At 38.2% G+C, this 15,136-nt stretch overlaps 1 protein-coding gene across 7 annotated transcripts in view; it reads left to right on the top strand.

Annotated features, from left to right (window-relative positions):
- Positions 1-15,136, top strand: part of NRG3 (neuregulin 3) — a 1,132,961-nt gene that overhangs the window by 482,243 nt on the left and 635,582 nt on the right. The gene's annotated exons all lie outside the window — the stretch shown is intronic.

Genomic DNA, 15,136 nt, shown 5'->3' with positions numbered 1-15,136 from the left:
GCAGACGATAAAACGGAATTAAAGTGACTAAGATTTATGTTTTACTTTACTTATATTTAAGGAAAGTGATGTTTTTTTATATTATCTATAAGTTTAATAGAAATTATTCTGTACTTAGAAGTCTATATTTATTATATGGGACTGAGGCAGTTTTAATTATATGGGATAGATGGATATTCAGAGACAATTTATTTCTTGTGAATCAACATAATATAATGTGACCAAGAAAGATGCCCATCAAATACCTAATATCTTCATGTTTATTGTGAATCAAACCTCAGAGACTGTAACAGAGTCCCGAGAAAGTGGTGTCCTATTTTGATTTCCCCCTTGTTTATTAATTTTGATACTTTTTGTAACACATCTGGTGATGAAACACTTTCAAATATATGTTGGAAATGAAATCATAGTCCTGTTATAGTCTAGTTTGAGAACCATTTAGAGAAAATTTCCACTAGAGATCAGAAAGGTGTTTAATTGGTTTTTAGAGATACAAGGTTACATAATTGCTAAAAATAAAAACCGGTGGAGATAAATAGTACAGTTGTAGATGCTACAGCTTTAGGACTCCATAGAGGAATCAAATTAGCATCTGAAAAAATATTTCCCATTGAGCTTTTATTTCTAGCACTTCCCTGGTAATTTGTTTTTCCTTGCAATTCTGTATGCTTCAGTGATCTTACATATCCACACCCCTTTCCTTCTCTTTATTTATGCCTCTCATGTGATACAGTTATTAAATTATTATGAAAGGTAAAACATGGGAAATTATTACTCTTTCTCTGCTGTGAGTATAAAACTTTATTCTGTGTTTTTAATAAACTACCAAAAGATGAATTTTACAGTTATGGATTTCGACGTGGCATCCAATGCTGTCTAGCTCCAGAATCAAGCTTCAATCCATGTCATGGATGGATTGTTACTGTGAAGAGCACCACAGCTTTGGAAAAATGGATAAATGACCAGGGATCCAATGGTCCATCTAAATTTGGACAATGTGGTCAACTTAGTTGCAGTTTCAAGTCACTGGGTGAAGGGGCTAGTCAGGGTTTTCACTCAAGGCATTGGTTTTCCTGATGATATCTTACCCTGAGAAACAGCTCTGATTCTAGTGTGATATGCTGAATGATATGTATATCATTAACTTCTTCTCCAAAGTTAAGAATGTTGACAAGAACAAACTCTTTTTTTTTAACTTTATGGGTCACACTTGGCGTTACACAGGGATTACTCATGGCTCATGCAATCAGGAATTACTCCTGGTGGTGCTCGGGGGACAATATGGAATGCTGGAATCAAACCTCAGTCAGTCGCATGCAAGCACGCATCCTACCCGCTGTGCTATTGCTCCAGCCCCAACAAACTCATTTTTTTAACTGAATCACCGTGAATTACACAGTTACAAAGGTATTTTTGATTGAGTTTCAGGCTTATATTGTTTCAACACCAGTCCCTTCAGCAGTGCCCACTGCCTTCCAACAGTGCGCCCAGTTTCCCTCCAATAGCCCATTTTCATAATATTCCCTTCCCTAACGTATCCCCTTCACTTCTGCCCAAGTGCCAAGGTTCTTACTGAAATCCAGTTTTATGATCTTTGTTTGTATTGCCATTGGGCATTTGATATTCCCCTACAAGGTTTCCTTTATTTCCACATATGAGAGAGATCACGCTGAGTTCCTCTCCCTCTGGCTGATTTTACTCAACATCATTCTCTCCATTTCTGTTTACATTGCAGCAAATTGCATGACTTTATCTTTTCTTTAGACTGTGTAATGTGAGACTGGAGCTATATAGCACAGCAGGTAGGGCATTTGCCTTACAAGTGCCAACCCAGGTTTGATTCCCAGCATCCCATATGGTCCCCTGTGGACTACCAGGAATGATTCCTGAGTGCAGAGCCAGGAGTGACCCCTGTGCGTCTCCGGGTGTGACTCCTTCCCCCCCAAAAAAAATACAGTAATATTTCATTGTATATGTGTCACATTGTTTCTTTATTCACTCAGCTGTTTGTGGTAGCTATTGAGTATAGTGATCTTATAAACATAGGGGGTGCACATGTATTTTCTAATTTGTGCTTTTTGACCCTTGGGGTATTTTCTCTGGAGTAGAGTTGCTGGGTCATATGGAAGCTCAGTTCCTAGTTTTTTGAGTAATGTCACACCCATTCTTATTCCTCTTTATATGTACAGATTAATGGAACAGTACTGTGAGTGCAAAACATATGTTTTCAATTCTATTGAAAACTGATTCATAAATAAAAATCTTAAAAACTGATTTATCAATAAATCTTAAAATGCATACATTCATTGCATTTTCTATTATTTCATGAGATTATTTGTTTCTCTGGACTGCTGTAGAAATATGCCAGATATTGGGTGCTTAATTCAGGTGGAAGCAGGAGGCTCGGGGTCCCAAATGGCTGTGCTCAGGGATCACTCCTGCTAGTGCTTGGGAGTTGGGGAAGGGGCATATGAAATACCAGGTATCAAACCTGGGTAATCAGATCAGTGTGAGGCAAGAAACCCTATCTGCTGTACTATTTATCCCACCCCAGATTGGGCATCTTAAATGACATTTTCTCAAAGTTGTATAATAGAAGTCTATGGTAAGGTATTTGTAAGGTATTTTCTTCTGGTGCGCCTGAGGTAAGAATTCCTTTCAGTTCTCTTTTTTGGTATATAGTTAACTTTCTTTTCTAGTTACTTTTTATTTTATTCCGTTGTACATAGATGTATCCAAATATTCTCTTCTTACAAGGATGCACATTATAATGAATTAGAAGTCAATCTCCTGACCCTGTCTTTTCTTATCTCCTTAAAGATCTTTAAATATGGTCACCTTCTTAAGTACATCAGAATGTCAAGAAATTGATTATTTGGGAAGCATATTTAGTGTCTCACAATGAATTTAAAATACAGAAAAATGTCCTTTGTGTATATGTACAAGTCTAATTTTTAAGCATGCAAGTAGAGCTATATCTACAATTTAGCTGGGCTCATGTACATACATAATCATTGTGGATTTCTGTCATCATATTTCTTGCATACTTCATCACAGACAACCTGTTATTTAACATAGAGTCACAACATAGCTAATCATGACAAAAGACCAGCCTAAGACAGAATTGGAAATCGAGTAGGTTAATAGATGCCTATAAATCTCCTACTAGTGTATATGAATAAATCATACACTGCATGTGACTCCCATTCATCTCACAGACTTTGCTGTGAGTAAAAGACTTACATTTGTTCCTGCATCAGCCACTTCTTAGAATTCCAGCATAGTTATTAATAATGTGCTATTCTGTACAGCACTCCAGTTAAGTAGTATGTTTCATTCATTCTTCTCTATTCGACAAATGTTTATTGAGCACCTCCTATCATCAAGACACTGTTGCATAAATACATTTGAAAATAAAATGAACTTAGGAATTAAATGGCACTGCACTTTGAATACACTTGGTATAAGTGAAATACTTCATCGTTAGGGAATAAGGAAAACAGGAAAGGTATTCTGGTGTGACTAGAATACTAGCAGAGGGAGCTACATGATGCTTTGCAAACTGGATTATGTTTCAAGTTAAACAAAACACAATTAAGTATATCAGAGGAGTAATAAAAAAGGGTTTACTAGAATCTAGCACATTAGGCAGCTTATTTTTCTAATTGTCTCAAAAGATTAGACATTTAGTTCTGAAAGAAATTAAGCTTGTAGTTTTTGATAATTTAACACTAAATCTCAATGCTGTTATATATGGAATCAAAATGTTTTTTTTCTGCATTTCAAATATTGATTATTTTAGAGCACTTTTCTACTTCTTGCCCAGAATAGTAGCAAAATAACCTGATTATCTCTGGTAGAGCCCGTGAAAGAAAATAGCTATAACATTAATTATGAATTTTGGGCCAGTGGGAGGTCCATGTTTTTATTTGTCATTTTCTTTCTTAGCGTATTTTCTATTTTGTCATAAAATATTATTAATAATTCAAAAATCATAGATAAAAATGCTAAACTCTAGAGGGATAAAAATATCTTAAAAATAACATGGTAAAGGGATTTGAAAAAAATAAAACAAATAGGCCATCTTGATGTTGCTGAAATTAATAATACATAAAGTCAGTAAACTAACAAAGAAGTGTATATTTTTCCTTAGCATGTTTAATTACTTTGTTTTGGAGACATACCCAACAGTGTTCAGAGCCTGCCCCTGACTTTCCCTTCAGGAATCAACCTGGTAGGGCTTGGTGGACCAGATGGAATGCGAGGGAATCATACCAGGGTCGACCATGTGTAAGGCAAGCACCTTATCCAATGGACTATTGCTCTGACCCATGTGTTTAATAATTTTAAAGTCAAGCACTCAGTATAGTATCACTATCACTATCACTATCACCCCATTTTTCATCGATTTGCTCAAGCAGGCGCCAGTAGTGTCTTCATTCATTCCTGTCACATACTAGTGTAGCCTGATGGCATATTGGAGGCTCTTCCAGGGTCAGGGGAATGAGAATCATCATTTTTACTGTTTTTGGCATATCAAATACACTGCAGGTAGCTTGCCAGGCTCTGCTGTGTGGGCGGGATACTCTTGGTAACTTGCCGGGCTTTCCAAGAGTGATGGAGGCTTTAGGGGCAGGCTCTAATCATCTTTACAGATGTTCCCAGTCAGGCATATATGGGGGGAAGATACTCTCGGGAGCCTGCTGGGTTCTCTGAAAGCAAGAACTAGACAATAAGAGGCGCAGGGCTACAAATGTGGCCACACTTCTGGGAACTCGGTTTTATAGTCTCTGGATCTTTCCCGTTGATGGGGTTACACAGCAGTTGGTGGGTGTAACTGTCTAGCTGTTGGAAGATCTGGTAGAGGAGGCCCATTCTCGATCTGAGCAGGCTTAGAGATCTCAGCCCCGGGTCCCACACAGTTGGATTCCTCTGCCAGTTCCTTCATGCGTGAGGTTTGTCCTAGCGTGTGGAGAGTGGTCTCAGCATGGCTGTGGCTGGGTCCCGGAGGTCTTCAGCTGCCGGGGCTCTGCTCAGGGTGGAGAAGGAAACTCAACTCGCCCCCTCCAAGGGACCCTGGTGAGGACAGCCAAGCGCGGGGGCAGGAGACTCTGCGTTGTTCTCCTTTGGGAGCTTGGGTGCAGTAAAAACATTTTTGTTTATTATTCAATGTAAATTTACTTCATTAAGCATCTTTGGTAAAGTTCTATTATGTTTTAAAATCTTTACATTCCTTCTAAGAACTTCATCTCTCGAAGTATATCTGTAGGTTTATTTTTAAAGATATTCATTGAAAATGTTTAAAAACACTTGAATATGGATGTATGTGTGTACAAATACTTATATGCTTATTATTAGAATATAGCTATATATGTTGGTTGAAGCTGACCTAACCTTTTTAACAATGTTTCAAAAACTTGAAAAATGTTTATTTTTTATATAGATTATACAGGAGTTTTTTTGTTGTTTTGTTTTGTTTTTTGTTTTGATTTGTTTGGGATGGGAGAGCAATACCTGGGTGACATACCTGGTACTTGGGTGACAATAGGTGCTGAGGGACCTTGCATTCCTACAGATCAAACGTGGAGCTGCTGTATACAAAACATGCAACACAGGCCTTCGACCAATTTCCTTGACCAAAGTTGCTCCTTATATCATGTTACTATGAAAATTAGGATCAAACCTTGTGAAGCTGAATAATGAGCGTAACTATAAAGACTGAATTTGCAACTCTTTTCTTCTTTGAACTTAATTAATTTTCTAAAATCTCTTCATTGCACATGAATTTTATTTATGTAACTCCTGGTTAAGATACTTGACCCTGCTTCTCTCATTTTTCCATTAAGAAAGATAGCGTCCTTGTGTTAAATTGTGGTCATTAGAATTCACTAGTATTAGGCTGATAAGAGAACTTTCAATTAAACTTTTCCAGATTAAATACTACCAAGTCTATTTTAATGTATTGCTCCTTCTTTTACTAATAATTCATTTATGCACTTTATCATCATTATTTTTCTTCCTGAGTTTGTTGTTTTTTTGAAATATTTTAAAGGTAGGCTATATAATAAAATCTATCCTACAGAAATAGGGGAGAGAGCAAATCACTAGAAATTCCTTGTATGAAAACATTCTGAATAAAAAGCACATTCTCTCTAATGTATTTATTTTTTTATGTCATCTCTAAAAATTTAAGAACGGAGTACATAGTGCACTCTGTAATATGTTTCACTATAGTGAAAGAGGTAGTCATTGTAACTGAAAAGATTGCTAGGCATTTGAATGGGCCAAACGTGTTTTGAGGCCAAATTCAAGTTAAAAGGATATGTCTCTTCTGAATTGGAGCTCATTAAATGTTTCACCAGCCTTGCTGCAAAAATGGATTTTCAAAACTTTGGAAAGGATAGCATTTGAGCTGAATTTGACCTGTAGTGATCATTTTGGAAATCTATCAAGCAATTCACTTGAAGATACTTGAATCACATGAAATATGGAACTGCTAGCAAAAGAGTAAAGCGGTCCAATAGCAACCATTGCCCGAGGCAGTACTTCCATAAAGGAGCTGATGGACTGTGTAACAATCTGGGTGAAATTCTGGTTTGAGTTGGTGAGTGCTGCAATCGATTGAAGGGGGAGGGATGCCCCACAAGGGGCTGCTGACTGGGTCTACTTCTGCCTGAATAGGTTTTGAAATCAGCTTCCATTTTTAAAAAAATTGATTGGGCAAAATATAACCATATCCCTGTGATAAACTAGATAGAATTGTAGAACCATTCCTGTTAGTGTTTTGCTCTGTCACTTTGGAGGTCCATTAGCTCTTCCACCCAGCAAGAGTCCTTTTTCTCAAATGGTTCTCCAGTAAGTGCTCTAAGAGTGGCTCCTAATGACTCCCTGTGGTTGAAGCAAGTCAGAATGCAAATGGAGATTTGGCACACATCCCTAAACTCCATTGACATGAGAAGATGGGGGCTGAAATATCTATAAATCCAGGTCTACTGGCGGAATTCCTATAGAATGGAATTCGTTAACTGGGTGAAGAGCCTTAGAAGAGTTTCCAAGTTCATCAGACAAATGTACATGAGAACTGTTTACCACCATGCAGACATAATTTAAGTAATTTACAATAGCCGTGCTCATAAGAGGCCATCCACAGATTGAAATGGATAAATGAGCCAGGTTATAATCATTTTTCTCCTTCTCTGGTGATGAAGTTTGTCAACATGGTATCATTAGTGTTAGCCACAAACACACAAAAACAACAACAAAAGTACAATTGTAATTTGCAAATACATGACATTTTAGTTAGTACAAACCTTTTTTGTAGTTTATCTTCTAGATAAACTTCTGTATACTAGGTGCTGTTTAAGTATCATGAAAAATGAACACTTGATGAAAAAACGTATTTATTTAACATCTTTAATGACTAAAGATTTTTCCCCCTGTTTTAATATATTCTGATTTGTATGACATCTCTAATTGAAACAGAGTATAGTGTTTTTTGGAGTTATTTTTATGATCTGAGTTTTATGTTATATCAAAGAATAAACATCTTTAAAATATATATGTATGCACATATATGTATATATACACACATACTGGGCTGGAGTGATAGCACAGCGGGTAGGGCGTTCGCCTTACAAGCGGCCAACATGGCCGACCCGAGTTCAATTAATCCCCCCCTCTCGGAGAGCCCGGCAAGCTACCGAGAGTATTGGATATGCCAGACACAGTAACAACAAAGTCTCCAATGGAGACGTTACTGGGCCCGCTCGAGCAAATCGACGATCAACGGGAGGGCCTTTACCTTACCTTTACCTTTACATATATATGTACATATACATACATATATTTGAGCTGGAGTGACAGCACAGCAGTCAGAGTGTTTGCCTTGCATGAGCCAATGTGTGTTAGATCCTAGATACCGTGTATGGTGCCCTGAACACTGTCAGGAGTTACTCATGAATGCAGAGCTAGAAGTAAATGCTGAGCACAGTCAGATATGGCACAATAAAAAAAATAATAATAATCTATTATATATTAATATAGCATATAATGGGCAGAAGTGATAGCATAGTGGGTAGGGCTTTGCCTTGCACACAGGAGACTCAGGTTTGATTCCTCCGCCCCTCTCCGAGAGGCCAGCAAGCTACAGAGAGTATCCCACCCGCAGGGCAGAGCCTGACAAGCTCCCCGTGGCATATTTGATATGCCAAAAACAGTAACAAGTCTCACAATGGAGATGTTACTGGTGCCTGCTCGAGCAAATCGGTGAACAATGGGAGGACAGTCCTACAGTGCTATATCACATACAGTGCATATAATATATAGGGTATATATTAAATGTATATTATAATCATATGTTTATATTACATATATGATTACGGATAATGATACACACAGAAATCATATATGCATATATGATTTGGGGTATGCAGTATAAAAGACATGTAGCTATTCAAGATGGAAACACTGGAACTAAACACCCCTCCCAGGTTTCTATAGACTATAGAAAGTTTTTATAAGTCACTTAGACAGATTATTTCTTTATTTGAAAGAGAGACCGATGGGGAGAGATAATAGTAGTTTCATAATTTTGAGTAAAGAGCTGAAGGAAGAGCATATTCAAAGCTCCAAATGCATAACGCATGCAGCATAAATTTCTTTCCATTTTCTTCTTTCCATTCCTATGGAAATAAAAATAATCATATTATCCAGAATCCTGTGGAAGAAATAGAAATAGAAATAGAATGTATATCATCTACTTATTAAATTAAGAGGAGGCAGTATTAAAGGGGGAAGAGACATAACAAGAAATTATTATGTATATTCTTAAGGCTTAGGATTTTTTGCTGCTAAATTTTGATTATTTTGCAAATTATCATTTAAAAAATAATTTCTCTAGCTCTAGAGTAAATTCTTGATTGTGAAAAATTTACTCTTTCCTAAATATTCATAGTTTTCAGAGAAAAATATAATTTTTGCTAACATTTCAATGTAACCAGCCACATTAATGTTATTACTACAAAAACATGAAATTTTATATTTCAGTGAAATAGTAAAGTGATCTGACACCTTTTCATGGAGCATAAAAGAAAAAATATATTTACTTTACTTCCAATAATATAATATTTAACATAAAAAGTGCTGTTTAATCATTCTTTACCCACTTCCAAAGTAGCTTTCTCAAAGTTAGCTGTTAGTATAGTTATTAGTTATTAGTATAGCTATTAGTGTAGTTGAGTGCTTAAAGTGAATATTGGCACTAAGATCCTTCATGAAATAAAATAGTATAATTTATGATTTCCAGAAGAAAATATGAAAAGTTTAAAAAATCCTTTTAAAGTATTATACAGTATATAATATATACTTAACTATGTAATTAAGATCAAACACATGATAAGTAAGTTCAACTTCCCATGGACATATCAGTTCTGGATATCCATACTGGATATGATACAGTGTTTTTTAAATTCCTTTCCTTAGATAATTAGGATAATATATATATATTCTAATATATATACATACATACATATACATATGTATGTGTATCACTTGATCACTTGATAACCCGTTATTCATCGATTTACTCGAGCGGGTGCCAGTAACGTCTCCATTCATCCCTGTTGTGTGCTAGCGTAGTCCAATGGCATCTGCTCATTCTAGGAACATGCAGAGCCTCAAACCGATTATTCAGGGTCTTGACGAAGAAGTCTGACCATCTTGTAGGTGGGCGTCCACGTGATCTTTTGGCCTTCTGTGGAATCCAGTCAGTAATGGCTCTAATCCAGCGGTCATCTTTAAACCTCATTACGTGTCCAGCCCATCTGATTTTTGATGCCTTGGCAAATGAGACAGCATCCCTGATTCTTGAGCATTGACAGAGATTGGAACTCCAGATTCTATCTCTCATTTGAGTGAAGTGTGATACTCCAAGCATAGCTCTTTCGATTCCTCTTTGAGAGACCCGAATAGCATTCTCATCCTGTTTTTGTAGGGCCCAGGTCTCTGAGGCATATGTTAATGCAGGAAGAACAGTGGAATTGAAGAGATGTGCTCGTAGCTGGAGGTTCTTTGTTCTCTTAGTTATTTCTTCAACGCTCTTGAAGGCATTCCAAGCTGCTCTCTTCCCCCTGCGTAACTCAGGTGCCAGGTCATTCATCATGTTGATTTCTTGACCTAGGTATATTTAACTGTTGCATTCGGAAATGGTGGTTTCGTTGAGAGTGAATGGAGCATCAGGAACAAAACTGTTTATCATGAACATTGTCTTTTTGAGATTCAGTTGTAATACGACCTTTCCACACTCATGGTTGAAGTCGGTCAGGATTTGTGCCACTTGGCTGATGTTCGGTGTTATTAGAACGATGTCATCTGCAAAGAGGAGGTGGTGTAGTTGCCGACCATCTAGCTTCACTCCCATTCCTTCCCATTCCAGTTGTCGCATGATGTTCTCAAGGGTGGCACTGAAGAGTTTTGGTGAAATGGTATCACCCTGCCAAACCCCTCTCTTGACATGGATTATTACTTCTTTGTAGAATGGTGAGATCCTGGTAGAGAATCCATAATAGAGCTCACGGAGGATCCTGATGTATTGAGCTTGTACACCCTAATTGGCTAAGGCTTCTATGACCGCTACCATCTCAATAGAATCAAAGGCCTTCTTTAAATCAATGAACATTAAGCAGAGTGGCATCTTGAACTCCTGAGAAACCTCAATGAGCTTAGTTATCATGTGGATATGGTCGATGGTACTGAATCCTTTGCGGAACCTGACTTGTTCACATGGTTGTCCTTCATCTAGTGTTCTGTCAATCCTATTCAGGATGATTTGAGTGAACAGTTTGTAGATGACAGACAATAGGCAGATTGGGCGATAGTTGCCATTGTCGTGGATGTCTCCCTTCTTACATAAACCTTCTTGCTGGTTTTCCATTGGGATGGAACCTTGCATTCAGACAGGTAGCGTGTGAAGAGCCGAGCCAGTGTATTGATGAGTACTGATGGTACGTTCTTCAGGTGTTCAGGTCTGACCTTGTCTGGGCCAGGTGCTCTTTGTTTCTTTACCAACAAGATGGCGTGTTGAATTTCGGAAGGGAGAACATTGGGAAGGACATATCCATGGTGCAGAATTTGGTATGTGGGCAAGTGGACATGGCTATTAAAGAGATCTGAGTAGAAGTCATGAATAATCTTCTCCATTGCCCTTCTGGACAATGTGATAGATCCATCAGGATGTCGGAGGGCTGTCATCTTGGTCTTGTAGTTGGTGAAGGACAGGTGGGCATTACGAATGCTTTTCCTGGCTTCTGCCACATCTACCAGCACCACTGCTCTCCTGTCTTTGAGGCCATCCTTGATCGCTTCTCTGCATTGTTTTGCCAGCTTGGAAGTTTGCTTGCAGTTGCCTGAGGCATGTGCCAAGCCACGTTGGCGAATAAGTTCAAGAGTGTTCGAAGAAAGGCGATTTTTTGTGGTTATCTCTCTCTTGGCATTTCTTGCACAATCATGGAGGTGCTGAATCATTCTATTGTCTCTCTCATCAATGTTTTCAATGACGGCATCTTCCCATGTTGCCGCAACAGAGCCAAAGAGCTCCCAGTTGGTGGTCGTTCTGGGAGTTCTCTTCTTAAACTTTGCATTCTTTTCTCCCCGTTCTGTGAGGTAGAATTTTGCATCAAGGAGACAGTGGTCTGATCCCGTTTGGAATTTTGGGACAACAGCAACATCGGTTAGGCAAAACCGCCAATTGAATATGATGTGGTCTATTTCATTGTGGAACCATCCACCGGGAGACTCCCATGCTCTATATAAAAGGTAAAGGTAAAGGCCCTCCCGTTGATCGTTGATTTGCTCGAGCGGACCCAGTAACGTCTCCATTGGAGACTTTGTTGTTACTGTGTTTGGCATATCGAATATACACATTTTTGTTGGCTCTCAAAATTATTTATAATTATATCACTGTCCTCCCATTGTTCATCGATTTGCTCGAGTGGGCCCAGTAACGTTTCCATTGGAGACTTTGTTGTTACTGTGTTTGGCATATCGAATACATCACGGGTAGCTTGCCAGGCTCTCCGAGAGGGGCAGAGGAATCGAACTCGGATCGGCCATGTTGGCTGCGTGCAAGGCAAATGCCCTACCGCTATGCTATCACTCCAGCCCTATAATTATATAATTTATATTTATATATATTAAGGTAAGGCCCTCCCGTTGATCGTCGATTTGCTCGAGCGGGCCCAGTATCGTCTCCATTGGAGACTTTGTTGTTACTGTGTCTGATCTCGGTAGCTTGCCGGGCTCTCCGAGAGGGGCAGAGGAATCGAACTCGGGTCGGCCATGTTGGCTGCATGCAAGGCAAATGCCCTACCGCTATGCTATCGCTCCAGCCCTATAATTATATAATTTATATTAGACTATTTATATATTCCATATACACACATTTTTGTTGGATGTCAAAATTATTTACTGTTACCTAGGAATACAGACTGCCCTTTCTGGCAAAGATGTTGGAGCATAATATATGAACATTATTGGCAATCATAAAAAATTATACAATTGCAAGGCATGGCAGTGAGTGAACAGATTTTTGGTTTGTTTCTAACACATTCTTAATGAGGGTTTCTATCAGTTGAAACACCCTAGATTAAACACCCTAGATTACTATAGTATTATTGTAACCAATGCATCTTGGCATTTGCCTCTCATTTATCAACTCCTTTGATGCCACTATAATAGTTTCAGGAATATCTCACTATATAAATGGATATTTTAAAGATTTCTTAGCTCAGAAGAAAAGACTTTCGAAATATTTTTTTTTAACCTGGCAGATCCAGATACCTCTTTAAAATGCCATATAGTTTCATCTTCTTTTTTGCTTTAATGGACTTTCCAGCTAGAGATGATGTTGTACCACTAACTCAAAGAGTTAAACTAGTACATATTCCTTATGATTCAGATTCCTTATTTGTTACATGGGGGAGGATAATATTACTACCTTATGATTCACTTTACAGGAAAGTAAATATTGCAATTGTGTATTTTGATGTGAGTTAAGTTTACTTCTTCGATATAAAGTAAGCAGATGGTAAATTGAGTGGAAAAACAGGAATAATACATTATATTGCTGATTTATATGCACAGCTTTGTTCACACAGATCAGCTTCCTTGTACCATGACTTCCTAATGGGTTCACAGAGTCACCTAGAACACGTGGGTAAACTTAGCCCTATTAATGAGACCTAAAGGAAACTGGTTCAGAGAAATCACTCCTAAACACCATAATACCTGATATGGGTAAAAGCACTTTTTCAGGATCCACTCACTGTAGTTACTCAAGTAGAAAAGCTTGAAGAAAAGCAGAATAAAGTTGCTATTTTTTTTTTGCTCTTTGGGTCACACCCATCTAAACTTAGGGGTTTATCCTGTCTGTCCACTTGGTAATCACTTCTGGGGGTGCTTGGGGGACTATTTGGGATGCCAGGGATCAAACCTGGGTCTGCCATGTGCAAGGCAAATGACCTACCTGCTGCACTATCGTTCCATCTCCAAGATGCCACCTCCTTTCAGTATTCCCCACCCCCTTTGTGGAAAAATGTTGAAAAGATAAATATGCAAAGAACTTTGTCCTGCTTGGGTTTTTAGACTGAGGTGGATTGAGGATTGCTCAGATGTACCATGCAGAGAACCCTTGGCTCTTTCTCCCCAGGCACTTACTTCACTTTCTGTCTGGTATGCACAGTACCAGATGATAGACACCATCTCATATTTTATAACCAGCAAAATAAAGAGCCATATTATACTATCATCCCAGTTTGGGGCAGCCATAATATACTATTATCCTGGGTTGGAGCGATAGCATAGCAAGTAGGGTGTTTGCCTTGCATGTGGCTGACCTAGGTTCCATTCCTCCACCCCTCTCGGAGAGCCCGGCAAGCTACTAAGAGTATATCCCTCCCACTCCGCAGAGTCTGGCAAGCTCCCCGTGGCATACTCGATATGCCATAAAAGTAGCAACAAATCTCACAACGGAGAGGACAATACTATAGCGCAGGGGATATCTCACCAAATTAAATTTTTTAATTTTATTCTTAGTCTTCTAAAGGATCCACAAATTTCATTCCAATTAGAGATTATATATCTTACAGATGTGAAAAAATATTGAATAACAATGTCACAACTTCTGCCTTGTTAAACTTTCTGAATAAGATGAAAATGGAGAGAAAGTTTCAGCTAATCTGCTATTTGTAACATCCTTTTATCTGTTTGCTCACTATTGAAAGAGATTTTGTTTTAGACAAAGTTCGGACATTGGACTGAATTTTTACAGTCCTCATACTGGAATCTCTTTCCTATCCATCTTTGTCAGACATCTTAATAATAGAAATATTATTAAAAGTACATTGTTGTGCATAGAGCAAAATATATATCTTGCAAAGATAGTTGGAAATGATCACTCTGGGTAAGAACCGTGTGCTGAAAATAGGTAAAGGAACAAACACAATAACCTGATAACCTCTTAGTATTTGTATTGCAAACCATAATGCCCTAAAGAGAGGCATAATACGAGAGAGAGAGAGAGAGAGAGAGAAAGAGAGAGAGAGAGTGTGTGTGTGCTTGTCATAGAGAGACAGGCTGGGGTCGGGGGATGGCAGGAGGGAAACTGATAATGGGAAATGTGCATTTGTGGAGAGATGGGTGTTGGAACATTATATGACTAAAAGCCCACCATGAACAGCTTTGTAAATGTGTATCTCATGGTGCTTCAATTTAAAAAAAGAAAAAATCTGTCTTGGTACAACCCAGAGAAATTGAACTTCCCCAAAACTAGCAGGAATATTTTGTTGGAAAAAAAAAAACCTCGGGAATATGTTAGGAATTTTTCAGCCCCCACAGAACATCTGGGAAGGTATGAGTAATTATTGAGGCTTGGAGATGTTCCACTTACTCAGAGGTGGAGTTCTGACAACTGATGGCAGGTTTCAAAGGCTTACCTTTGCTTGTAACCACTCTCTAAATCCTGGGTCCTAGAATTCCAATTGCTTAAAAACAAACTTTCCAAAACTCAGACTCTTTTTTAAAAGATCTCAATATTAATTAAGTCTCCTAAATATTATTTTGTATTATATCAATTAGTAAATAG

Source organism: Sorex fumeus, unplaced genomic scaffold (genome assembly GCF_029834395.1).
Source record: "Sorex fumeus unplaced genomic scaffold, SorFum_2.1 ptg000043l, whole genome shotgun sequence".
In the NCBI taxonomy this organism is placed as follows: Eukaryota; Metazoa; Chordata; class Mammalia; order Eulipotyphla; family Soricidae; genus Sorex; species Sorex fumeus.
This window is presented reverse-complemented; position numbering and strand designations above follow the sequence as displayed.